Source organism: Tympanuchus pallidicinctus, unplaced genomic scaffold, assembly GCF_026119805.1.
Source record: "Tympanuchus pallidicinctus isolate F22 unplaced genomic scaffold, pur_lepc_1.0 scaffold32, whole genome shotgun sequence".
Taxonomy (NCBI): Eukaryota; Metazoa; Chordata; class Aves; order Galliformes; family Phasianidae; genus Tympanuchus; species Tympanuchus pallidicinctus.
In genome coordinates, this window is record NW_026294750.1 from 2,454,191 (window position 1) to 2,478,515 (window position 24,325).

General features: G+C 45.3%; 1 protein-coding gene across 8 annotated transcripts in view; it reads left to right on the forward strand.

Moving 5' to 3' along the window:
• Positions 1-24,325, forward strand: part of PLXNA2 (plexin A2) — a 341,299-nt gene that overhangs the window by 113,670 nt on the left and 203,304 nt on the right. For all 8 annotated transcript variants that reach the window (XR_008210153.1, XM_052698228.1, XM_052698229.1 and 5 more), the window contains one exon: positions 21,218-21,306. The gene's annotated coding sequence lies outside the window, so the exon portion shown is untranslated. The remainder of the gene's footprint in view (positions 1-21,217; positions 21,307-24,325) is intronic.

Genomic DNA, 24,325 nt, shown 5'->3' on the forward strand with positions numbered 1-24,325 from the left:
TAGTAATTCATAATGTGCTGAAGGAGGTGCAGTGCAACTGGCAGCACCGAGACCAAATTACAGTGCAGACGGGAGCCTGAAGTCTGCAAAGCCATATTGCAGGCATCACTAAATCCCCCCCACTCATGTTTCCAAATGAAAATCCATTTCCAAACAGGAAAATGTTTTGAAGCCATCCCTGTTTGGGCTGGAAAGCGAGGCTAATTCAGTGTAATGAGAGGTGAACTGTGCTCAAGACGCTTCCCTTGCCACTGGAGACCCCTTACAAATGATTTTGCTCTTTCAGTCATTAATTTTTTATGAACTTTAATAGGCCTGCAGCCTAGAGACCTGCCTGGGTGTTGATTAGCTTCATATTTTCTCTCGTTAATGTGGAATCTGATTAGCCCTTGTTACAAGCATTTCATCTGGTCTGGCAAATGGCGTTGTCCTGATATCAAGCATTACAAGTTTACTTGGTCTGAGGAAATAAAACCTTTGCCTGGAGCTCAGCACTCCCACTGCTTGGGGGGAACTGATGGTCAAAGGGCTCCAGCCTATGTGAAATTTGAGTGGCAAAAAGGGGCTGGTGCTGCTCCTGATCCCCAATCCCCGTGTTCCTCTGACACTCTCCATTGCTGTGCTGGAGGTCAGTCCACAGCACAGGGCTCTGAGCAGCCCTGCCTGTGTCACCAGGCCCTTGATGCCCTGCCTTGCTGTGCCCACCATCACGTTGGCACCAGGCAAACCCCCTGCACCCAGAGCTGGGATATTGAGCTTTTGCTCCTGTTGTCTCTTCTTCAAACATGCAGAATTCTAAGCCTAGCCTCATTCAGCTTCCTGACCTTAAAATCCGCAGTTCCCTGTTGCTTGATGTTCTGTGATAGAGACACGCAAGGAGCACAGTCTTTAAGTCTCTTTAAAACTGCTAGTGAATGAAAGTAAAAAGTGTTGATACAGAGTGATGCTTAAGGGCAGCCAAGGCTCTCTGTGCAATAAGCTGGAGAGCAGCTCACGCAGCCCGGCTCTTGACACACACAGCAGCTCGGGGTTGAGTTGCTGTGATTCATCATATCAAGACTGTGTGGCTTCCATTCCAAGGGATCAGAGCCTGGCAGCCATCTGCAGCTGTCACCCAGCGCCCAGCGTTGCCTTTTGGGGTGCAGGAGGTGCTGAGCACAGATGGCAATGCGTGCAAAAGAGGAGATGCATTTTTGCTGCAGCTTTTGTGCTCTCTTGGTGGAAAGTAAGAGAAGTTTTATGAATGACCCAAACGCTCCCAGCTAATGGCTAGAGCTGAAAAACACCCATTGATAATCCCAGGTGAATAATATCTCAGCAGACTAAAGGAGTCTTTTACCTGTCTGACACCATTATAGATGTCGTTAGTTAACAAGGATAGTCAGGGGTTTCAGAGCAGGCATTAAGTGAGATTGCTTGGGTCATTATTAATTATGCAGATTCTCCATCTTCTACTGTCAGAACACGGGAGTTAAATAAACACAAATGGATCAAACTGCTGTGCAATAGAAGCTTTATGTTAATATAGCAAAATGCAAGGCAGGAGGTGGCAGCTACATTAATCTCTGGTGGATGGAAGTATGCAGGGACTTACAGAGACATTTGTTTCTGTTCTGCAGTAGTAGAATTGAAGCATCATTTATAGTGCCCCAGCAGCCAGTGTCCCAATGTGCTGGGCACAGCATATAGTCATCTTAAAGGATGGTGCTTGGCTCAAAGAGGCTGCACTCTAATTTGACTAATAATTTGAGAGGAATTACATCAGAAGGATAAGAGACCTTGGATCGCACAGCAGAGCAATAGCAGACAATGCTGTTTGCATTGCTTTTGTTTAAAGATTGGAGTTTGGACAGCTGAGCTCAGTTTGCTCTGGAACACCAGTTCCTAGGAAATAAAAAGGCATTTGTTGAGAGGGACCCCTGGATTGCTCAGAGTGTGATGGTAGGAAAGCACTCTGGCTACAGGAGCCTTGTGCTGGAGTGAGGATACGAGCTTTGGGTCCATCTTAAACACAAAGTTGCTGGTTGTTTCTGCTGGAAATTGAATTCTGTTGGAATTCAACGTAGTTATTAGAAAAGAGAAGGTCTATAGATTTCTGATGGTTAATTGTTCAGAATGTAGCACAGCTTGAAAGGGAAGTTAAAAAAAGCCAGTCAAACTGCAGCAACGGCTTTCCAAGCATCTGTTACTGAATGGGGAAGAGAGAAACAAAGAGACTGGGCACTATTTCCTTAAAACTGAGAGCTTCTGTCTCTGCATTGGAGGATGAGCCTTATATAAGATAGTGAGCACTGCTGTACCCTATTTATCTATTTCAGCTTGTGGCAACACACACTTTGCCTCTGCTGCCAAGCAAGCTGGGTGTCAAATCAGTACAGATGTGCATAATTCAAGCTGGCACAGAAAGTGATGGGTTTTGCATTGGACATGTTTATTTTCTTCTTGCAAGGCTTAAGCATGTCATTTGCTGTCACACATGCCCTTGTGAAATCTTGGCAAGAAATCAATTTGATTTTCAGTGTCAAGCGGCTTTCTTTAATGTCTCTAGATAAGGTTTGTGTGCATTCTGTGCTGGAGGAGTTATGTGTGTACCACCTGGGGTCAACAGCAGAAAGCTCTCTGTGAAATAATCATGCACAAAATTTCAAGTGAATCTCTGCAGAGCTGTTGCTTCGTTTCCATCTCTTCTAGCACCGGACATTCCCACTCTTACCTTCCCAAACCACATGGAGGACACAGCATCACGTGTGACACTGGTGCCCAACCACAGAATTCTTTGTCTTTGTGGATGAGTTGGAGCTGGTTTCTAATGACACCCCCTGAACTCAAAGCTGCTTAGGGCAAGTTTGCTATTTCAAGTCATGAACTGGGCAATGTTGAACCACACTGCTACTCACGTGGAGAATCCACAGCCCCAGTAGTCCCAAGGGGTCAGATTTCCTGAGACCTGAGGAATGGCTACTGATTAGACAGAATCCTTTACCTTCTGAGGGACATTTGATATAATAAGTAGCTTCACGTGGAACATTTATGTCTTTTGCATATATGCAGAACTGTCCATTAGTAACGTGTGGGCAACACCCAGTGCTGAGATGGACTCCTGCAGAGTGCCAACACTGTATGTGACGTGACCAAAGCAAAAGAAATGCACCCGTGCAAAGGCAGTTGCAAGTGAACCCTGCAGTGCAGTGTCATGTTTGTCAGTCGTATGGAAGTTGTCAAACTGTATGAAAACATGCAAGAGTCTCTCAGAATAGAAGGATTCTCTATTCCAGCATCAGCACAGTAAATGTGAGTTTAGAAATGCCATTACTGGCTTTCCTGTTTACGTCAGCTGCATTTCTTCAAAGGACTTTAACCCCCCTTTCAGCCCGTGCAGAGCTGTGTGATCTCATTAGATCTCACCAGCGGAGCGGTGCCAGGGGAGGTGGGTATTTGCATTGAGGGTGTTTGCATTGAGGAGCTCCGTGGTGCACTGCCATAATTCCTAGTGTTCATAAAATGACTCCCCACTGAGCTGGGGCTTTGTTCTGTTCAAAGAGTGACTCTGTGTTCTGATGCAGGCTGATAGCTGGGATGGGTGTCCCAGGACTTTACACAAGCGGTGGCTCGTGGCTGTTCTGGAAGCTGGTGCTGCCATCCTGAGTCAAATCTAATAGGAAATATTATTTAGTTCTTCCTTCCAATATGTACAGTAACTTGCCTTGTGTGCTTGTTTCTTTCTGCTTATGCTAGTGCTGTGATTTTGCTTCTTCTATTCCTTTCTCTTGCGGGTGCAGTAATTCCTCTATGAATTTGTTATGCTTTAAGATTAATAGAGAGTAAATGACTGCAGTACAGAACAAAAGCAGGATGCCCTTTAGAAGTGCGTGGATCTGTTCCGCCACATCATGTACCAATTTCTTCTGATTCTATTTCATCTCACCCTTTCCCTCAACAAAGCAGTCAAAAGCTGCTGCTATTTATAAATGTACTGCACATATATTCAGCGTCAGACTGTGGAGTTTGGTGCAGGCTCCCCTGGGGGGCCGAGCACGGAGAAGAGGTTACCCACTGCCTTGTGCATGGTCTCTCACCCAACGGGGATTGGAACCGAACAGGAAAGCTGCCTTGGAAACTGTCTTAAGCATAAGCAGATGGCACCAAAATCTAATAACACTTCGTGAGTGTGAAACTCATTAACTCCCCTCCCTACTCCCCCAAATTAATATTTTGAAGCCAAATATTACAGAATTTCTGGTCTAAGTTTTGGATTCAGATAGTCTGGCTGCTCCTTAGCCTGTAAAGCAGACCAGTGCTGCAAAGAGTCCACCTCATGTAATAGTTGAAGTGCCAGTAACCACTGATAGCTCTTGCAGAGAAAGCCCATGACTGTAGACTCACCAGATCTTGGAAAGCAGCTTCTAACTAAGGAGAAATAAAAGGCTTTGAAGTTCAAATACAGTGCAGTTTTTCACTGGCTCTGTCGTTTTCCATGTATATTAAAAGCAGGTCTGTGTGTTTGTCTAAGTTACATCCGAGAATTTTATTCCTGATCATTTTGGTTTTGACATGTGAGCGAATATGAGAGCTAATGCAGTTGCTGTGTGCTAATCCTTTCATAGCAGAGAGACTCGAGGAGGCTGTTTCACCCCTGCAGCTTTGCTCTGTTCACCCAAAAGCAGCTCACAGCTGAAAGCAAAGCAGACACCTGTTGGCAGTTGCTGTCTGCTCGGCAGCATCACCCGTGCACAGTTCTGCACAAGCAAAGAAGCCCCTCTGCATTTGATTGTACCACCTGCTAATTCTTATTTGGGACAGGAGATGGTGCAGGTCCTAGCAGTCCTGATGGCTGCACTAGTCCACCTCCTTGATTTGAGGTATCTATCAGCTTTTCATCCTGCCCCACAGATTCCACCCATCAGTGGGGCAAACATCTTGCTCAGGTCCTTCCCTGTCCTGCAGGGCTCCTTGACAGCTACGTTTAGAAGAGTTCAGATCTCCAAAGTCCTGGTTGTGACAGGAGTTCTTCAATGCCCCAGTCTTTGCTATCTGTGTGCTGCAACGTGGCTCAGTTAGATCGGAGAGATGAGATGCTGCCAGGCATTCAGTATCTGGGCTTGACTGGCAATAATGCAGCAAAAATGAAAGAAAGGGAGGAAGGAAAAAGAAAGCTGGCAGAAGCATCTGAGTGATTATTATTGCTTACTGCAGAACAGTTTGTATTAGTCAGAAAACATTCCATGCTGTCTTGCTAATAGGGAATCCTTTCTCCTAAACTTAATAAGCATATAATATTTCAAGCTCAGGGGAGATCCACAAGTAATGTTAAAAAAAAAAAAAAAAGGCAACAAAATGTGAGTTATAGTACAGGAGCACCGTTATGTGTCTGACAGGAAAGCCAGTAAAATCCTTGGTGTTTTAGCTTAGCTTCTTTCATCAGAGAAATAAGAACAGCAAAGCTGCTTTTGCATGTTTTTAGCTCCCTGTGGGTAACCTCATTCTTGTCAAAGAATGTCCAGGATTCTCTTTTCTTTCCACTTGTAATGCTCAGATATTATAAACATCAACAGTGGTTGAAGAGAAATTAGGAAATCCAAGAAAAATTTGCTCTGTTAGGAAGCAGCAAACTTTCCTGTGTTGTTATGACCCAATCCCTGAGTTCTTTCTGCTCCTGAGAGGTCGGATCTGTTCATTGTGGGGATGTGTGGGTAGGCAGAAATCTTTGAATAAAGGTGTATTAGATCAATTTATTCACACACGATGCTGTCCTTGTTTCCATAGATCTCCAGCTGGCATTAGCTGGAGTTTTGCATGAGTAGAAAAAAGTCAGAATTTCTATCTTGCTATTTTGTTCCATGTGTTCAGGTGCAAATGAAAGTATACAGGAGCAAATGAGATTCTCACTGCTGACCTCGAGGTCTTTGGATCTTCTCTTAAAGTGTAAATTTACTGGAATGTCAGTGTAGTCACTGTATAATCTGCAAATACTGGCATCTAAAATAGAGGAGGACGGAGAGAGCAGTGCTGGGAGGTTGAAGCACGTCCATATGGCCGGGTGATCTGACCTGAGCTTGAGCACTATTTCCCCAGTTCTGGCTGTGGGCTGAATTTGAGGACCTGCAGAGTTCTGTCCTTTGGTGTATGAGGAGAAACAAAGCCCAGGTGTTGGCATTCCACCACAACCTCGTTTTATTTTGCAATTAATTTCCAGCGGGGGTGGTAATTCCTACTGCACTCATCGTGATCAGAAAGAATTGGGCAGATTAACATCATTTAGCTTTCATCTTCTCTAGGGAGATAAGAGAAAGGATTAAAGAGAAGGAAATTCCTCGCTAAATGCTGTTAGGAGTGTGAGTACAGAGTCTGGAGATGTGAAATCAAATGAGTGAAAACAAAGGAAAAGTTCAGGAGCCCCTTGCCACCGCCTGTGGGATTTAGCCTTTATTTACTGCTGACAGTCCATCTGTCAGCTCCTGAGCAATGCTGGAAAGGAGACTATACCTATCAACAAGTCTGTGAGGCAAAGATGGAGCAGATGTTGGAATTTGCACCACTGAAGCTGGGATTTATCGTATCTAGCATAAAGCTGCTAATAGAGGAGAAAATGATGGCTCTTTATTTCAATGCTTGATCGTCTTCTTTTTTTCTCTTCCCTTTCTACTTTCCTGAGTGCATATTCACTGCTCAGCTTCAACAGAAAGGAGTAAGTCCATGAAGGAATTGAATTTCACTGGTATTCTATCAAACCAGAATAATGTGTTTAATATCTGTGCTGTGTAGGGGAAGTGGAAGATTCATGCACTCCGAGGAGGCAAGGGAAGGAGATTCATTAAAGCCCGTGCTTTGGTACACTGCAATATAAATCCAACCTCAAACACAAGAAATACATTAAGGAGAGCTGTGATACAAATCAGGAAAGAGCGAGGAAGTCTCAAGTCAAAGGAAGAACAATATAATTTGCTATTATGTTATTACTTCTGTATATTCTGGTATGTGTTATAAATGGCGAATGTAATGCAAGTGCTAAACATGAAGGTGTAGCAAGGAAATACAGGCTGAAATTAAGTCAGGATCATTGAGGTTTCACATCTCACCACGATGACAGCGAGGCTGTGCCATGCTCTCCCCTGAGGAGTGATTGGGCTCCATCAGAGCACTCAGCAGCAATTGGAACACAGCACTGGGCAAGGGATGAGATGGCAGGGAGCAATCCTGCTCTACTGGTGAGGGGTCAGCTAATAACCCTGTGTTCTGCTTGCTAAGTGTATTCCTTCCCCCGGGCACCTCACACACATTAAGTGGCTTATCTCCACAAGTAATACCTTATTTAGTGTTGTTATCCCCACTGCACTGCTGGGGAAACTGAGTCAAGACCCCTTGTTTGCCTGGGAAAGCTGACATCAGCAGCCAGCTCATCCAGCCCTACCTACAGCATCAGTCATGTCCATCAAATGCACTGTTCCCCACGTCCAATTTCATGTGTGCATGAAGAGCAAAGGCTGAGACAAGCCAAAACTGAGTGTGAAGCTGTGCTCACTCTGCACACTCACACAGCCTCGCTTGCTCTGACTCCCAAAGACACTTGTGCTCGGTATTTCAATGGCAGATGTAACTTGGATTTGCATGAACACTTTGGGAATCCACAACATTTTAGAGTGGATGTCAATGGCATCGAGTGCAGCCATTGGATAACAGCCCCTCACTGCTAGAAAAGCTGCAAGCAAAGCCGAGGCGTTGGGTTTTTGCTATAAAACAGAAACTATTGATCCGCTCTGCGCGCAAATATTCCTATTGCATCAATAGAATGATGTCGTTTTAATCACCTTGTCTGAGAGTGTCTGCTGCAAGAGAAACGATATTTGTGACTTCAGCATTCCATATGGATCGTGGAGTTCTGAGGGAATCTTGGAGAGAATCTCAGGCTAAACAAGTGCCAGCTGGGAGCCAGGCGCCGGTACCCCCGTCTGCTGCTGAGTGCAGGCGCACACACATCACTCCATAAAGTCAGACTGAGTAGAAGGTATGAGGATATACATTGGTATTTAAAGTAGAATATATTTCCTGTCAGACAGGAGTGTGTATTTATGGGTGACTGTTTGCTTATTGGGGATGTTTCCTGAAATTATTATGTATTTCAGGTTGTGGGCAAGTGGCAGGCATTTAAAATCTATCTGAGGGTGGGAGCAGATGCATTAGTCATCATTTCGACTTGCTTTCACGAATTCTATATTTTACAACATAAAATGATGTGCTCGATAGTAAAATTAATATTTTTATCATTTTTAATCTGTCATTTCAGGACAGTTACTGATTTGCCATATCAATAAGATCAGCATCATTGAAGTTAACAGATTTACATTTCTAACTTAATTATGAGCTTAGTCAATTTTACCCGAAGCCTCACTTGAAAAATAAATACTTTGGGTAGTACATCCCACCAACTGCATCTCTGTGGTGCTCCTGAGAGTCACAGTGTGCTCCAGCACTTAAATTAAAGAAAGGAGAGCGGCTGGCTCCTCTGCAATGCCTGCTCTGATGGATCCCATCCGTGGTCAGCCCTCCTGCCATGGCACGGCCTTTCTGCCCTCCTGGTTGGCCACAGAGCAAAAGATATGAAGGAAGCATTGCACCAGATGTGGCACTTCACTCATAGGCATTCCCACTCAGATGCTGTGTGTGTATGGGGAGGATCTCAATTAAGGATTTAGAAGGCTGTGTTAGTTCTTGGACTGCTCTGGGAAAAGGGAAGTGAGAATGATGATTACAAAAGACAACCACAACAAGCGAACTGTAACTGCAGCATGCTTCTCTATTGGAAGTATTTAGAAGGTGGTGCTGGAACATGGAAATCAATTAACTCAAGAAGAAATCATGTTCTTCACCTCCTTCCATGTTTCCTGGCATCCTGGTAGGCTTAACATCTGGGTGTCCTCAAGACATTTGATGCATTTCATTCATCATACATGACATTTGCATAATGCGAACATCATACTTTATGCAGATGCATCCTTGAATATTTCACAAATTATGATTGCTATTTAAACTTCCCATAAATAAATCCCACAGGGACTTGCCCACTTCTGAATGTGTGAAAATGCAAGGTCCAAAGTGATTCGTTACTTGCACTGGCACACTATAAATTCCCTTTGTATCGCAAGTAAATACACTGTCTTTCATTTTATTTTCTTTCTAAAGCCATTAAAATTCTATTAGCTGTTTGTGAATATTATTTCATGCCATCTGCATTTACTCCTAAGTTGTGATAGCGACAGCTGCAATAATTTGTATGCATTTTCTGTGTACAGTTTGTTATTGAGTAACAGAACCTTCCTCTCGCGTCGCTATAGAAGATATGGCCAAATACAGAGATGGTTTGTTTGTAAATCCAAATCCCCAAAGTATTATTTTATTTATTAGGACAACAGAAGGGAAAACGGAGGATGAGACAAGGGGAAGTGTTTGATGCTATGTGACAAACAGTCATGTTTCTCCTTTTTACTTATTTATTTGCCCCTCAGTTATAGTTTCGGGTTGAAATAAGAGTGGGCACTGTACACATTTTGTTGCCACATCTTCATTGCCTACGTGTGAAGACATTGTTTTAATTGACTGTTGAATGTTGTACAAGAGCTGAACAGGAATTCAGTCGAATGAGATTTGATGTCCATGTCAGCACCTCAGTCCCCTCACTTTCAGGTAGCTGAGGACAGAGCCAGTAATTCCAATACAAATTAAACGTCTCCACATTACAGATCAATAAAATTGGATAGCAACAGGTCATTGTACCGAGCAGGGCTTCTGCTGTGGATGACCGAACATCCAAACTCTGCTTCACTGCATATTTATTCCTGTGAGCTTGAGAAGTGGGAAGTGTAAGTCCGTGCTTCACATCAAGCGGACGCGAGCTTTGCTTTGAGACCTTCCTTAGGAGCCATGTGAAAAAATACCCCTGGGGTGAATTTCCTGCAAAGAGAGGTGTTTGTGCCCAGAGGTTGCTTAATTTTGTGAGCACAGAGCTGGGCAGGTGCCAAAATATTTCTGTGGTTTGATGCATGTGCTTGAGAAAGTGCGGCCCTCCCTTGTATGCTTGTGTAAAGTCTGGCTTGCAAATGCTCAGGTGATGAATGCTTCAATATTTAACTGTGATTTACCTGTGGTGAGAGAAGGAAAAATTATGCAAATAGGGTCTGAATCAGAGCAATGAGCCCCTTTATATTCTCCAGAACACGTCAACATGTAATGTTTTATGAATTGCTCACTTTCCTTTGAAAATAAAACACTTTTTAGATGTTCAAGGTTATTCCTAACCATAAATTACGGAGGAAGAGTAACCAGATTAACACGGCCCCCAAGTGGCACAAATTCATACAGAGGTGGGGTTTGCTTTCAGGAGAACCTCCCAGGCTGGGAACTGTCTGTGTGAACTGAATCACAGAATCACAGAATCACAAGGTTGGAAACAACCTGCAAGATCGTCTAGTCCAACCACCCTCCCATTCCTATCAGTACCACAAGCACTAAACCATCTCTCATAGCTCCTCATCCAGGCGCCTCTTGAACACCACCAGGGATGGCGACTCCACCACCTCCCAGGGCAGCCATTCCAGTGCCTGACCACCCTTTGAGAGAAAAAGTTTCTCCTAATATCCAACCTAAACCTCCTCTGGTATAACTTCTGGCAGTTTCCTCGGGTCCTACTATTTGCCTGGGAGAAGAGGCCAGACCCTTTTGCACCACAACCTCCCTTCAGGAAGTTGTACAGTGCAGTGAGGTCTCCCCTGAGCTCCTCTTCTCCATACTGAACAATCCCAGCTCCCTCAGCCGCTCCTCATAAGACTTGTGCTCCAGACCCCTCACCAGTTTCGTTGCCCTTCTTTGGACACGTTCCAGGGCCTCAATGTCTTTCTTGTAGTGAGGGGCCCAAAACTGAACACAGTACTCGAGGTGCGGCCTCACCAGTGCTGAGTAGAGGGGGACGATCACCTCTCTGCTCCTGCTGACCACTATTTCTAATGCAGGCCAGGATGCCGTTGGCCCTCTTGGCCACCTGAGCACACTGTCGGCTCATGTTCAGCCAAGCATCAACCAACACCCCCAGGTCCATTTCCTCTTCAACTAGGAGAAACTGAAGCAGCAGAACCTGTCGTTGCACTGCTTCCCACCTGGATTTGCACTGTTAGCTGCAGGCAGGCTCTGCCTTGGCCCCTTCCCACTGCGCTTTGCTCCAGACCCCCGCATCAGCCCAGCTCCTGGGGCAGGGGCTGCACAGCAGTGTGGGCTGGGCTAAGGGAAGGAGTGGAAATAATGCTGCATGAACCCATTTTCAAACAACGCTATCATCAGGAGAAGAAAAAGCTCTTAAAACCCAGCGACGTCCTTGGAGTGAGAGCCCTATTCACTCGTGTGTGGGTAAAACTAAGCTTTCCAAAGGTGAGAACACAATGCCACGCAGAATTTCCACTTCTCTCATCTCTGTTGTTTGTTCTCATCCTCTGTGGCCTCAAAAAGGCTTAAACATCTAAGAAAAACAAATTTCAGTGCGTCACTTTGAATAATCCCAACTGAGTCATCAATTTAAATGCCTCGTTCCTATTAGCACTTTCCATCAGCTTTGCTGAAAAGCTTTGATGAGGTTACAGCCATTTTCAACATGAGGACATGAGAGTTTCTGTCACATGCTCTGATGCAGTGTCCCTCCGTCTGATAAAGTGATTGCCTCTACATGGAACATTAAGAAATACTATTTAAGGTAGGAAAATGAGAGAAACCACACAAAAATCGGGACTTCTGTGATAAATCAGGAAACGAGTCTCCCTAATGTTTTATACCACGTTAGAAAAAGATCTTTGAGGAATCCGTGGAGATTAAGAAAGCCAGCCTTCCTGAGCTGCATCCTTTAGACTTGTTGGTGACCTGAGGAAGCAGCACTCCATTTTCATTTGCTTTCTTAAGAGATATTTTAAGGTAAGAGAGGGCAGCTTTACACGCTACTCTGCAATTCTTGCACTTGGCCAAAAGTTGCTCTTGACCTTAGCTCCTATTTATAAGTTTGAAAGCCTACTATTTGGGCCTCACTTTAATGGCTTTTAAAGCCTATGTGCTGATAAAAATCGATGGGAAATCAACACTGCAGATGATAAGTGACTGAAAAAATGGAGTCACTGATTGCAACTTGGAGACCTCTGGTGCAAAAATAGCTCTGTAGCTCCATTGAGACGAGCCTCAGTAACTCGAATGGCAGACGGAGATGGAGGCTCCCTTGGCGTGTGGATGTGTCTGCTTGCTGGATTTATCAGTAAAAACACAGTCTAGTTTCCATTTGTTATTCTAATATCATGGAAAGTCCATTTGGGGAAAGAAAACAGCTTCGACAAGGTAGATTCCCATCTTCATCCCATCCAGTCTGCCAAGATGAAATTATTCTCCGGAGCTGATAGACCTGTAACAGGCAAAGATATGTCTATAAATCTTGGAAACTGCTGTTCTTTTGCTTATGGGTTCATTAATAGAGTGATGGACCCTGGAAGAGAAATTGCCTTCAGTGTGATTGCCATTAGCAGGTTTGTTGACAATGAGCCTTCTGACCTTACCAGGCAGCGAGGCGGCGCAGCGCGTGGAGGGGAGCTTGGAGAGTAATTACCACCATGATACATCTTGGTCTGAGCTGGAATTAAAACAAAAAGTCCATTTAGTAGCCTTGAAGGTCACTAGTTTTTGCTGCCTGGGTGGGATGTTTTATAGGGATGTTGTCGCTGAAATGAAACTTAAAACCTGATTCTGTTCTGGTCTGTATTAAGAACGGTGGAGAGGCTGCTGCTTTCTGCTGCTGGCTGTTCATAGGATGGATGGGTTTGGAATCTAAAAGGGAGCTGAGAAAAGGGTCTGGAGTGTGTGTGATTAGGGCAGGAGGGGGCATTGTAGAGTGCCTGAAATAATGAGGGATTTCTGATGGCGCAACAGATTTCCCTGTTGTCAAGAGAATAGAATGTGACTGCCAGGTTTGCACCTGTCCAAAGGTGGCAGATGGAAGTCAATAAAATAATCTTGAGAGATGGGGGCTCCTGCTCTGAGCTCGCAGAGCTACATGACTTGCTGCAACCTTTTCCCGTTATATTGGCTTTTCTCGCTGTCACAAACTGTTTGTTTCATAAGACCAAAATTACTGGAAGATGCTGCAGAGAAATGAAAGTCTAATGATGTCCGATTTATTCTCGATCCTGCTGGCAGTTTAGCCTTTACGACACAGCATATTTTTAATTAGTTTTGAGTTTCCTCTTTGGAAGACCACAGGCTCCAGATGGCAGGTGATGTCATCACCTCTCCTTTATGGGGTTTGGGCCTATCTTGCTTATCTTCAGCTCTCCCTTGTTGCAATGCAAGCACGGTGAAATGGAAGAAAGGGTTTACGAGAAGTGAAAACATCCAGCAATAGAAAGGGCAGCAGGCTCTCAGCTCTCCCAGAGGGCCTGCATTGGGAAGAGAAAAGTTTTACAAAATAAGCTAAGCAAACAAGCAACTGAAATGGTAGGGTGTTAACCAAATTTCTACCTATCAGCTCACTGAAGTTCTGGATCAACGTGAGTTTGAAGCTGGAATCTCATCAGTGTAAGAGATGTAGTGCGCTCAGTGTTGTAGGCTGGTTTATCACTGAGAGGTCAATTAGTACTTTTCATTGGGTTCCCTTTGAAACTTAAGTCCTGAAAGCTGGACTTTTCAGATTTCCTAACTCTGTGTTGCAAATGAAGGGGTGAGAACAGCTCTGCAGCACCACTGGTCCAGAAAGAGGGGAAGGTCAAGCATTAGAAGCTTTAGATCAGTATCTTTGACAGCAGAAATGAAGTAGAAAAAAAATGGAAAAATAATATACTCGTATTTATCACTTCTGTCTGCTACTTTCTGAAGCATTGAAAATGCTTTCATCTGCCTCAAGCATCCCATTCCAGTCGCTGCATGCAGGGTGAGCATGTAATCCTTCTGCTGCAGGACCACCAGGCTGGCATCCCTCCACTCCACCAGCTCTGCCCATGGCGTGAATGCTTCAAAGATACAGGATTAAAAAGTGATGCTGCTCCAAGGACAGAACACGTTTGGTGCCTGAGATCCCATCAGCTGTGACTGCAGAGCTGTCTTAAGGTGCTGCATCCTTGCCCAGCTGAAGCCCTGTACAGTTCCATGGGCTTGCTTTGTTCTTGCAACGTTTTCAACCCTTTGGCACAGTTCCTCTGTCCAGGAGAGGCAGTGATGTGGTGTCAGAGTCAGTATGAGCACGATGTATCCTGAACCAGGTGCTCATTAAAGATCTAAGGAGTAGACTATGGAGACAAACTGACAGTGCTTTAGCTCCAGCTCTTTCCTGTGCTCACCAGGGATTCCCTGTCCTGCCCAGGGAACATCTAATGCGTGAAAAACAAATTTCACGTCAACAAGGACTGAAAGGAGTCCTCATTGCTAGAACTTAAGTATGAGGTCCATTAACTTTAAAACATGGCCTAGCCTTGGAGAACCCTGTGTGTTTTTCATCTGCAGATGATGCAGATGAAAAGAAAGACCTGAATTAACAGGACCACACAAATACATCACTGCCCTGAGTAAGCGCTGCCATCCACTCCTGTGAGCACCCCTTCCAGTGGCAGATTCATGGTCCTCAGAGAAATTAAACTCATTTGTGGGTGGAATCTAATTCCATCCCTTGTCATTAAACATCTGCAGTGTGGATTTGCTCTCCTACCCGGGTAGCATGTCCTACCTACAGGATGTGCTGCTAAAGAGCAGTTGATCATTCAGGGAGTTCCCTCTGTTTTCCATGAAAAGCACGAAAACAGGGCTGCTCTTGAGTGCAGGGAGAATATTCCCATTAGGATGTGCTTGGCCACAGCCTTGAGCCCGGGGCTCCTTCTGGGCCAGGCAGTTGCGCTCTTGCATCTTTCTCATGTGCAAAGATGCCCAGCATCCACCAAAAACCAACATTCAGCTTCACATGCTGTATCAGTCGAGAGCTGATAACAGCTATCAGGAGCACAGATATCATCTGAAGTGAATCTTTCATTTCCTGGCCAACTTGCCAAGATCAATGATGCGAAGAATATAGTGCTGCCCTCACTGCAGAACAAATATGACTGTCCTCACTGTGCTTTTTATTTTATTTTATTTTATTTTTATTTACCTCGGGAAGTTTACATTCCAAAGTAAATCGCAGCAAAGATGAGATCTCAGAGTCTAGTCCACGGAAGTAACAGCTGGGTCGTGTGTTCTGGGCCAGGCCAAGACCTGATGGGATTCAATGACTCGAGCCCATCCCAACCTAGAACTGGGAGCAAGTGGGATGCTTGCATCTTTCCTGAAGCTTCAGTTCCAGAGCTGGCATACAGAGCCTGCTCTTCATCCACGATCCAGGCAGACTCCAAGACCTCTTCCTGCAATGGAAAGGCATCACTACTATTGATAAAAACCTGACACCAGGCACATTACCTAGCACAGTGCCTTCCACGAAGCAAATCTGAGCTCATTTAATGAGTAAATGACAATAAATCAGGAACTTCCTGCTGTTCCCAATGACAACACTTCCTGTAATTTGCATGATAAAATTCTGCTGATTTTAGGTAGCATTGTTCAGGACAGATTATTTGACACCCAAACACCCAGTATGTTAGGGAATGAATAATTTTGCTGTGCTCCTAACTGATCACAGTCATGAATTCTGATTTGCTGACATTGAGTCCCAAACAAAAGCGTAGAACCTTGTCTAATAGCACTGTGTAAAAGAATATTCAGGAAATATTAACAAGTTTCGTATGGTAATTTATGTAAATATAAACCATAACTCTGTTGAAAAGATTCAGTTGAATCTATAGAAAGAGTCTGAAAGTCAAGGTTTTCATGATAAAACATAAAATTGGTCTTTACAACCCAATGCCGTGCATCCTTGCACGGAACAAAGAAGGGAAAACCAGAAGCTTTTCTAAAAACCAATTCCCATTTTTGTGTTCAGGATCTTCAGCGATGCAGTTTTCTGGAATTACAAGCAGACTTTATCAAGTTGCATTTGCACAGAAGAAACCTTGCAGCTCGTTAAGCTCCAGGCTGCCTGCTGCTCTCCATGCCACGCTTCAGGACCGTTGCATGGCATGGCAGGAGCAGGGCTTCAGCCTACCCTGAGTTCAGCGGGATGGAGATGAGCCAGGAGATGAGGCAGCTCCTTTCTGGCCCCATCTCTTTCATTCCTGCCACACCAGATCTGCCAGTCAGCTGACCAAGCCCCGCTGGGCACATAAGATCTTGATGATCTGCTGATGCAGAACACAATGAAGACATTGGGCTTCATTTGGTTCCGGATGACTTCATTAAGGTCATTTCCAACCTTAGCAGAGCCTCCTCTTCCATCTCCCGTCTGAGTTTTGCAAGGACTGTGTATTTTAATTAAAGACGTTTAATTAGTCTGCCCGTAATCTGTCAAAGCTCTCATGCTGAGGCATAATTAATGTATTGAGCCTCTACCTTGCAGCTTCCATTATATGTATGTTTCCAAAACAAATCTGCACTTGTGTTTGAAAGGACGTTATAATAACAGTTCGGAGCACTTCTTGTTACTAAAATAACAGCACTGTGCATTTATCAAGTGTCATTCCCCTGAGGCTGTCCAAAGGGCATCAGTACGGTGTGTGTGTGCTCAGCACCTTCCAAGACTGAGCTTCAAGCACACAATCAATATTTATAAATTACACTTCAACCTTAAAGCTGCGTGGAACTTTCTGGGGGGAGCGAGGCTCTCTTTGGTTTCCAGTGGAAGCAAAATAAGAGTTGCACTGAAAGCCAAATTTTCCATGCTTCAAATCAACGATCAGCTCTTCTGAGCAGCTCTGCTTCCATCTTGGAACCAAAATAAGTGTTTATATAGTCAGAATCTCTTGGCACGTTGTGTCTGATGCTTGACCAAAAACCTGCTTCTAGCTATAGGTGATGGTTGGCCATTGGAACTGCCTGCTCTTCCTGCAACTGAACCACAGAGATGCACTTTACCACTGCAGAATGAGGGCAATAATTTAGAGGAAAGGGGCACAGGACCTTCATGATAAAAATAGCATGCTGTCCTCCTGAGATACTGGCTCATTACTTGCTGTGGAAAAAAGGCCATTTACTGAGGCATAAACACCATTCACATCCTCCTTTTTCCTGGCTGCTCTCCCACTGAAATACTGATCCAGGGCAGCACGTGTGCAGTGCACAGGGCTGTGGAGACTGCAGCCGGGGGGGGAGAAGACGAAATAGAAAACATATTTCAGCAGGAAGATTTCTAAGTGAGATAAATACTTTGAACACTGAATGGAAGAAGTGGTATTTTGACCAACCCTACTCCTTAAATTCAGACTGAATCAAACAGATCCCTCCGTTCTTTCCCTCTTCAAGCCATTTCGCAGTCCCCTTCATGGCACACGAGCCATCGCTGCGGTTTCCCTTTGTTTCCACTCCTGCCTTTCCCAGTGCAGCAAGAAAATATTTCACATTAAGGGGAATGTTCACAATGCAGAGTTCGAGCAGTGGAACAGCCCTGCTGCTGTACCCAGGTTGGTTTTGTGCGCTGGGGGCACGATGCAGGCAGAGTCATGGTGCAGCTCTCGTGCCTTGGTCCCACGTACATCAGCTCTGCTCCCACCCCACACCTCCCACCCCACAACCGACCCATTCCTCATCCACCTTCCCTCAGCTCCACCAGTTATTCTGTGTTAAATAAACAGGGAGACCCAGCCACTTGAGTGTTACTGTGAGCCACCGGTTCAGCCGGGTTCTTTATTATTATTAATGATGAGATACTGGGGCTGGGCTGCTAATGAGTCTAAGCTCCCTCCTGTGTGTTTATTTTTCTTCCCCCTTCAAACTGTCATTTCAGAGTAAATTACTTCTCCCTGCATCTTTGTCAGGCAACACTGTACTGCTGCCTCCCCCCATCTCACCCTCTGCTCTAATTTCAGGCTTATTCAGTTTCTCTCAATGCAGTTTACTAAGCAAAGTACAGCATATCCTCCCATCTGTCTTACTTAAGTGGCACGATGCGCCTCAACAGCAGATAGAGACATCATTTTTATTACGCTGAGTTCTGGTTCTTGTTTTTTTTCTCTGAATTATTTACTAAGCCATTACCAGAAAAGGGGGGAGAGGTGTGAGGTTAGAGGAGGAGAAAAAAAGAAGCAGTTTGAGAGGGGCAGGAGGGGGCGGTGGGGGAAGCAAACAATTTTTCAAGCATCACTCAAAAACTGCTGCGATTTTCTCGCCTTTGTTCCATCTCGTGCTAAACATGTTTGTGTCAGGCAAACAACCCACGTTAGATGGAATTTCACACCATCCGAGGCATCAGTGTCTCCAGCCTTAATGTGTATTATGTTCAAACATGCAACGTAATCCATCAAAAACCCCTGCAGACCTCGCGTTTTTCCTCCAGATTTATCCACATGCAGCCTCCCTCCCTCCCTCCCTCCCTCTCTCTCGGCGCTCACGTAGCCGGCCTTCTGTCTGTGGGTTTTGTTATTTATTTGGAAACATCTGAGCAGATTCACAGTCAGTGTGTGCTGTCGCAGCTCTGCTGGCTCCGTGCCTGAGGATTTATCCCAGCAGAGGGGACTCACTGGCTGCTGGCTGCGGGATTAACTCGGGGTTGAACTCGGGCTCTGTTCCGAGCGCAGCCAACCTGCCCAACCTGCTCACATCAGAGCTTCTCCAGCAGGTCAGAAAGCCAAGCTGCCACTGCCTGCCTGCAGCCCAGACTTGTGCAGAGTAACATTGCATTGCTTGGAGGACAGTACTGAGATGGAGCCTGAGGTTTGGAGTGGTGAGCAGAAGCAGTATCCTGGAGGAGCATGTCCCAAAAACTGCTGTGCCCAACCCTCCACGGGAGCAGAGCCTTCTGCTCAAGTTGCAGAAGTTAATGTGCACAAATGCAAAAGCAATAAAATCAAAACTGGCCCAGCAGGCAGGAAGAGCTATATTGGATATGTGGGTTGTGGGTGCCCCATTTCTGGAGGCATTCAAGGCCAGGCTGGATGTGGCTCTGGGCAACCTGGTCTGGTGTTTGGTGACCCTGCACATAGCAGGGGGTTGGAACTGGATGAGCATTGTGGTCCTTTTTCAATCCAGGCCGTTCTGTGATTCTATGATTATGATTCTATGGATTTGAAACTAGAGAAAAGTTAACCCCCCAAAAAAGAATGCTGAGATAAGTGCCATTAGATTAACAGGGAGATATTTACATCAGTTCAGCATGGTGAACTATTGAGATACAATTCACAGAGCAGTGCTGTGGTGACCAACAAACCTGTCCCTGCTGATAAGGCTCTGCTCTCATGGCGATCTTCAGTGAATTTTGAACATTCAGAGGGGGTCTGTCTGGGGTTTCCTGATAGAAACAGTAGGAAATACTGTGGCATGTTTAAGTCTGCTTTTCATTGGAGACCTCGTGTGTCCCTCCAGGCTTGTTTGCTTTCAGCCCTGTCCCCCACCTCTGTTCATGTTTTCCATGGTGCCCATCTCCATTTATCACCATGCAGTGCTCAGCGCCTTGCTGCGTAAGCACAGCGATTCTACACATCACAAAACGAGCCCAGCAACATTGGAAGCAGAACAGAAATTTGGAGTTTCTGATTGCAAAGTGTTTAGAAACGCAGGGAAGAACAACTCCCCCTCTCACCTCGTCCAAACCCAAGCTGCCAAACAACTGGTGTGTGCTGCAGGGAACGGTGGCATGTTGCACACCTCTCCCAGATGTAGTAATACTGATGGCTGTTGTCTGCTTTGCACCAGGCGTGCTTCTGGAACCTCTTGGTGCAGAGGGCAGGGGCACAGCACCGTGCAGTGACACCAGCACGACCCCAATGGAACAGCAGAAGTGTCTGCACACTGAAACCATCCGAACTGGGCTGAGCTTCCCAGAGGAAACCACGCAGCCCACCGCTCACACGGTGCATGGATGCATGCTCATGCACTCAGTTGCTCTCCAGACACCAGCAGCAGTTTGCATAAGCCCCCATCCGTCTCTCGGCACGGCTGCTGGGTGCTGTGATGGGGAGGGAGCAGACGGGCGGTTTGTTGGTGTGAAGGAGCTCAGTGCTCACAGCCCAGCTGTCTCCTTACATTCTTTCCTTGCATCCTGGCAGCAGTTCCTTCACACCTCTGCCATGCTCTGCGCAAGGAGCTGCGCTCAGCCCACGGCCCAGGGGATCGCGTGGGGCTGGGACCTGTGCTACGCTGCAGTCTTCGAGCTTAAAAACTCCCAATTACAAATTTTAATGGGCATAATTTAGGAAAATATGGTCCGTTCCATCTGCTTTGCATTAACTTGAGTGACTATTTAAAAATACAGGTTGAAATATTACAGCTCCTCGTAATTTCTCCGCATGACTAGCTCCTAATGGATGGAGAGGAAATTATGAATAAGGCTTTTTATCAATTTTCACAGGCACGCTTTGCCATAATCCTTTTATTTCTTTGGGAGCCGTGTTTGTTTATCGTCATTTTATTTGTTTAATAATTTCCCTCTTTTTCTTAATCTTGCCCCTAATTACTTTGTATTCTACAAATATTTGAACGAATTTCATTCCTTATAAATATTATTATGTTTAATGTTTTTAAAAGCTGTGCTTTTCCCAGTGAGTTTCAGCTCAGTGTAAGGCTGGTGGCCCAGCAGTGCTGTTGTTTCAGGCTCACCTGACATCCCAGCTCCACGATAGCAGATAATTTTTTCTCATTAACCCCCAGTGCATTGCTTCTCCTTGACCTGCGTTGACCAGAGAGGCTGTGGATGCCCCGTCCATCCCATCCCATCCCATCCCATCCCATCCCATCCCATCCCATTCCATCCCATCCCATCTCATCGTGTTCAAGGTCTGGTTGGATGGGGCCCTGGGCAGCTTGGTGTGCTATGAAATGTGGAGGTTGGTGGCCCTGCATGTGGCAGGGGGTTGGAGCTTCGTGATCCTTGAGGTCCCTTCCAGCCCTGGCCATTCTGTGATTCTGTGATAGATCAACTGGCCATTACTTTCTTAGCCACGTCCTCTGAATGGAACTGATAATGATGATACCATTTGACATAGTACTTGAATACAGCTCTGGTTAGCATCACAGGTTTCCCAAAAAAAACCCACTAAACCCACCAATAGTTATAATGAAGAAAAATGGCATGGGAGCAGTGACTCAGGCATGAGATGTAAGCTTCCCTAATTTACTGCTTGTTTGTTTTTCCAAACTGCAGGTGCTTAAAGTTGCTGTTACCGATTAATCATGACAGCTTACAGGATTTATGGAATCTGCATGGTAATCGGTGCGGAGCCATGCCTGCAGGTGGGTCCAAATTGCTGCAGTTGAGCTGTAATGGAATGGAGGGTGAATGGGGTCACTGAGGGTGAAGCTGGTGGGATATTCCTTGTGGAGTGGGTGAGCTGAGTAACCCAGATTGGGAAAAGTTCTGCTTGTGGAGCAGATCCTTAGGTGACCGCTGGCTCTGGAAAGCAGTGGAAGAGGCAGGTGTGAGCAGGCTGAAGGAAAGCCCTGCAGTGACTTTGCTGGGCTGGAGCCTTTGTGCGCTCCGTGTTTGTGGATGATGGTCTTTGATTTACTTCAGATAGATGCCTGCAGGAGGTCTGCAGTTCTGCTTCCCTGACCTTCCCAGGAGTGTTGTCTGCCTTGCGGAAAGGAGCTGAGAAGTGCTATAGCTTTTACTGTAGGCTGCCCTCAAACGTCTGCATGAAAAGCAGTAATGTAGAACCTGAAACAAATCAGAGGGATGTTACCTCTCCAGGTGGCAGAAGGTGGTTAAATGCTGTGTGTGTGAATCCAGAGGGCTCTCTCTTCTCCCACTGATGCTGTAGACCCATGGCAAACAGGAAGGATGAGGTGCCAGCTTGTCCCCTCCTAGCTGCCTGCTGTGTGCTGTGCCCCCAGGCTTGGGGATCTCAGCCCACTGCTCTGATTGATCACCCCATAAACTACACTGCGCATCAGAGGGGTTCCTGGGCTGTTTCAGTGCTGCCTCAGGGGAGCATCCATCAATATTGCCATAGTGCTGGCATTGCGTGGGTGACAAAGATGTTCAGAGATCATGATGCTGTATTAAATGCAACTGTCTGCTGTAATACATCATCGGACTGACTTTGAAAAGCTGGCTCTGCACAGATAGGTGGGAAGGAGAGAAGAGCCTGGAATACAAAAGCAGGTCTGGTAGACGTCGTTCTGCTGGAGGATGACGTTCTGCTGTAAGGATTACACCTCGGTAGGATGGGTCACCTCACCTTTAGGGTTAAGGAAGCACACAGCATCCTTGCAACGTTACACATGGCCACCAAAACTGGGGCTCTCTCTCAGTGTATTTAAACCATTGCAATGTTATACAACGAAGGTCCTGTCCCTGGATGAGGGCTCCTGCCCAAAGCTCACTAGAGCAGGGTTGGAGAACACTTCTGTGCAGGCACTGAGAAATTCTCATATTCTCTTCTTTTTTTTTCCTTTCATTTTGCCACTGCATTAGAAAATGTGTGGCTATGCAAATATTTCACAAGCAGTTTGGGATCTCTTAGGATGAATGATGCTTTGTAAAATACGATTATCTTTTGTAATACATCACCTACTTGTACTGCAGCATAATTTTCAACTTCCCTCAGTTTCTCTGTACCGGCAAATAAGCAGAATACTGAGTAGGGAAAGATAAGTTTCATTAGCAGCAACTTTGACACTGCATATATATCTTACATTGCTGCTCTAAAGATGAAATCAATAGCTGCGTTTACATGAGGGCTCCGACATTTCTGAAAAATCCCACATACAATTTTTATTGAAGATGAATGCTTCTGAGAATTGGAAAGCTACTGTTTGCATGAGTGATCTTCCAGATTTGCTACATATTACTCATAAGTCTGGAGGAAGAAAAAAAAAAAGTTGTTTAACTCCTCTTCTACGAAAACACGGGTGTTAGATTAGCAAAAGAAGGCAAACAGAACAGATGAAAGCTATTAGAGCTGGCTTTGGTTGTGCTGATTTCATCCTTTGAATATTTCCAGTCTGCTAACGTAGGGAATCCATCCATTTCTGACCTTAACCTTTCCACAATGCTTGTTATTTTGGGTGGGGAGAAGGAGAATATTCAAAAAGCTAATAATATCAAAGGGAAGAAATGAGGTCTGTCGTGCACGTTGTGTGCTCCAAAGCAGAGCTGCTTGGCGCTGGTTCCTGATGGAGGAATGGTCTTGTGGGTGCAGAATGTAGAGGCACTGAGATATCAGACCTGGCTCCTAGCTGCTGCAGCGTGGGGTGAGGAAGGCACTTAGCAGAGCTGCAGGTCCTCGAGCATCCATCACCCAAAGCTGTGTGCGGTCATTTAAAGCACCCATGCAGAATGGCACCAATGGTAGTGGTAAGAGTGAGTGCCAGCACAAGGTCGAGGCAAGGGAATTTTGTAGCATAATTTGTTTTCAGGTGTATTTGATGCTAGGCAGCCATTAAATCTCCAACTCCCCGTAGAGGAGGCGGTGACGTGGCCAGTGAAGCAGAAGGCCAGGTTAAAGAAGTTGGCTTCTGATTCCAGATGTGTGCTCTGTGGACAGGTTCAGATCTGCTGACCCAGCTGCATAAGGAGAAACCTCTTTTTGTTAAGGCCACGCTGTCAGGTTCTTGTTTCATATGTTTCTGTTGCTTGAAACGACTCATTTTATCACTTGCATAAATACTGTAGCGGCTATCAAAGACCTTGAGGCCTTTATTCCTATATATACTATTGCCAGTAAATGTCATCATTTCTCACACTGTGTGGATGCTGAAGTATGTGATATTCCCATGTTTTTTTCCAAAGGCAGGGTAAGAAAAAGATGACAAAACGCTACTAAATGAAAGCTCTGCCAAGTTTGTGCTTGTTGCTTTCCGAATGTGTGCTGGTAAAAATCATCTGAATTGAGGACATTAATTCTCAAACTCCTATTTTGGAGCAGGGGAAGGAGGAGGAAAACACAGCTGGTCTTCCTTTACCCTGAGAACCACTAAGCCCAGCAGCCCACAGACACATTGTGCCTGCACAGAAAACATCATATTTCATAGCATTTAACATCCAATTTTAGTACTGACTTAGGATGAAATAGTTCAGTTTGATGGCATTTCGTAAGGGGAAAAAAAGAGTCCAGGCATGGAAGATATCCCGAAGTACCTGCTCAGATCAAGTGGCCTAATATTAGCACAGTAAATGTATAGGATTAATGGCACTTCTTTGAGGATCCCTGCCCTGTGCCAAGGGCTTTGGGTGGTGTAAAGCAGTGAAAACCACAAAGGGCTGCAAGAAGGAAGCATTAAATGCAGCAAAGCACTGCAGGGCTGTGGG